Genomic DNA, 3,359 nt, shown 5'->3' on the forward strand with positions numbered 1-3,359 from the left:
CCTTCGCCCTCTTGGTTGGGTTCGAACGGGTGCTTCGATTTGCCTCCTTTGACGGGCTCGAATGGGCGCTGCGCTTCGCCCACTTGATCGGGTTCGAACGGGTGGTGCGATTTGCCTCCTTGGTTGGGTTCGAACGGGTGGTGCGATTTGTCTCCTTGGTTGGGTTCGAACGGGGGGTGCGGTTTACCCTCCTGGTCGGGTTCGGATGGGTGGCGCGATTTGCCCGCATGGTCGGGTTCGAATGGGAATGGGCGGTGCGACTTGCCTGCGGGGACAGGTTGGAACGGGTGCTTCGCTTCACCTACTTCTTGCACGGGTTCTGCTCCTCGTTGGGGCACGCCAACAGCGTCCACTCCAGATCGCGGCGCACCCATGTAGCCGCATACGAAGCCGGCAGAGCGTTCCACGCAGTGGGTGTCGACCTTGAGCACGCATCGGCCTTGGTAGGTTCCCGTTGGATGGAAACTTGGGGCGTCTTCGGTACATTTGGCTTCGGCGTGGGTGTTCGACGTCGGGCATTCACCTGAGTGAGTGCTGGTGCACACGTTCGAGGACGCGAAGCAGAAGCGCGCGTCACCTTCCACGTCCACGCACGGGTCTTGCGCCCATCGGTGGTTGGTGCTGGTGGCACATACGGCGACGGCGGCGACAAAGACTACTCGCATCATGACAGACACCTCGGACGTTGTTTTAGAGAATGGACCGCATCACGAGGAGTTGGATTTGTGCCACATGTGCGTGATGAAGAATCCATACAGTTACACATTCAACGGGCCAGCATACAAACATCAAGTGACTTGACTGGATATGGGACCTTTAGGGGTAGAAATGCGAAGGAGGAGCGACACGACACGACCAACTTGAATGGTAAAGACATACAGTATGCTCTATCAATGTTGTTGCAACGGCCGACGACGTTTAACGTGTAAAGCGATGCAGTGTACTGTGTTGCCTTCGTGTTGATGGTATACCGAGTGTATACTGGCTCACTGAATTGTTACCGTATCCTTCAGTGTACATGGTCAATCGATGAGATCCCCCTAGATTGAACTGGGTTCAATGCAATCAATGTGTATGATCTGACGTCACGTTAATGTATTGCAGTGTTGATACTGGGATTCTCTTACCATGCGTATACTACGTGATGACAACGCTTGAAGGTCAAAGTCCCTTTCAATAGCACCAGTTTCTGTACATTGGAGAAGAGTTATACTAGTATATATTATGTAAACGTCCAAAAGTCTCCATATTATGATGGACAATGCATCAAGTCGTCGTGTCAACCCTCCTATTGCATTTGCCCATAGTGAAGGGATCGAACATGCTTCGAAACTGCCTTCAACGTTACGAGATTTTGCGTGGTCCTGTAGTCCCGCTGCTGTATCGACGCCAACATGGCTTCCCACTATCGCTGGGAGGTATTCGATTAACGTTATTCATGCAGTCTACCTACTCTTTTGTTATGTGTTTGGTTTGCGTTTGTTGTTGTGGTATGGTAGCTGAGGCGATGCCATAGAAGAAGCCACGGTTTCACAGGAAAGACGGGCGCGGTTTCCGTCACCCGTAACTACCGGATTTGTTTGAGAACGGGTATATTACATACTACGTAGTACCATACAAACGCCCCGTCTTACCTGCAGTAAAAGTACCTCCGTACGGAAATGATAGATTTACAGTTAGTGTGAATTTTTTTCTTTGATATTTCCAGTTCTGCCCATCCTCACCGCGACATTTGATTGCCTAACTTACCAAAGAATCCGCAGAAAGGATATGGAGAATAGAACGATATTTATCGCCAATTCAGCGACAAGAAATTTCATAGTATTTAATCAAATGTCGCGGCGAGGGTTCAGTGGGAGGCGAGATAAGTGGTGCGAGATTCGACTCGGAGCCCGGAAATTCGTACCGAATCTACAATACCACTTACGTAGTTTCATACGTTTATGCAGGTAATGAATATTTTACTGTACCACATATTATTATCTAAATCGTGGATAATTCGACTACAATTCCGATACAGCTGTAAAGTAGCCATCAGAAAAAATAATCATCATTTGTGATGATCATTTTATTAATACTGTGTTTCCTAATACTTTTTGCCGGTTTTCGTGAAATCATGAAATTCTCTTTTTTTTTGAAGTACCAGACAAAAACCTATTTTGGCCGAAAAAACCGAAGTCAATCCATCACTTCCGTACGGAGGTACAGTATTAACAATTACTGTTAACAGTAAATGGTTCGAAATATTGAAAGGTAGATTGAATTTCCTTGACCGATATGGAGTCTTCCCGAAACGACAGACGTCAACTCTCATGTAGCTGTTTGCCATGAAAGCCACTGGTAATAATGACAGCGTAGGTGCATAATGAGCGATTTCATCACGTCGCCAACACATACAAAGCGTTGGCTTGGATTGCTAATAATGCACTGATAATGGAGGCAGTGCGATGGGCCTTCGCAAATTATGAAGGCCCGGTTCGGGGAACACGAATGTACGCACCCATTCTTAGGACTTTTCCCAGAAGTAGGGAAAAAAGGTACTAATAACCCTACGTAGTATTAATACTACTGTAGTACTATTACTTTAACATTAAATAGTAACGTTATGGTTATTTATTTCACAGCTGTCAGTCAATAAAATGATATGCTCGAAGTATTGGAGATTCGGTATGAATTTCCGGACCCCGTTCAATCGAATCTCACCAAGCGAATCGAGCACCAATCTCTCCCATTGGTCAATCCGAAATTGCTTGTCGCTGATTGGCTACAATCCATTTTCGAGTTTCTACTGGAAAGGGCGAAGTGGATATTGGCCAATCAAGTGTCTCGGCTCTATTTGTGGTCGATTGAACGAACCATGCAAAATTGGGAAATTTGACGAAAATGGACAATATTAATATATACCAGTACTACGTAGCTTTGTGACATGCAAGGATGAGAAATTATGGTTTATTCTTACTTGACACATGACTAACAGTACACTTCCTACAGAATAAATAGTTCTTTCAGGAGTTATTTATTGACAGAGAATAACTCAACAATAACCTCTGATAAACCTTATGGATGAATACTCAGTCTATGCGGATAGGAAAAAGTTTGACGCAGCCCGGGACTAGGACCCGGGGCGTCGCCCTAACCGTTATTACTACGCCACTGCGTCAAACGCCTACCGTACCTTTCGATTCAATGTTGGAGTGGTACTCGGCTGTGACCACTCTGTTTCTAGTCTATTCAAAATTAATATTTCTATGTGATGTTGGAGGAATATAATTTTATGGGAGTTCTTCGTGGCAATCAAACTCAAATTGAAATCATACAAGTACATTTCTAGGGCTTGCGATGGGACGGTCATGGCATAA

The sequence above is a fragment of the Aphanomyces astaci genome (assembly GCF_000520075.1).
Source record: "Aphanomyces astaci strain APO3 unplaced genomic scaffold supercont1.17, whole genome shotgun sequence".
NCBI classification, from domain to species: Eukaryota; Oomycota; class Saprolegniomycetes; order Saprolegniales; family Verrucalvaceae; genus Aphanomyces; species Aphanomyces astaci.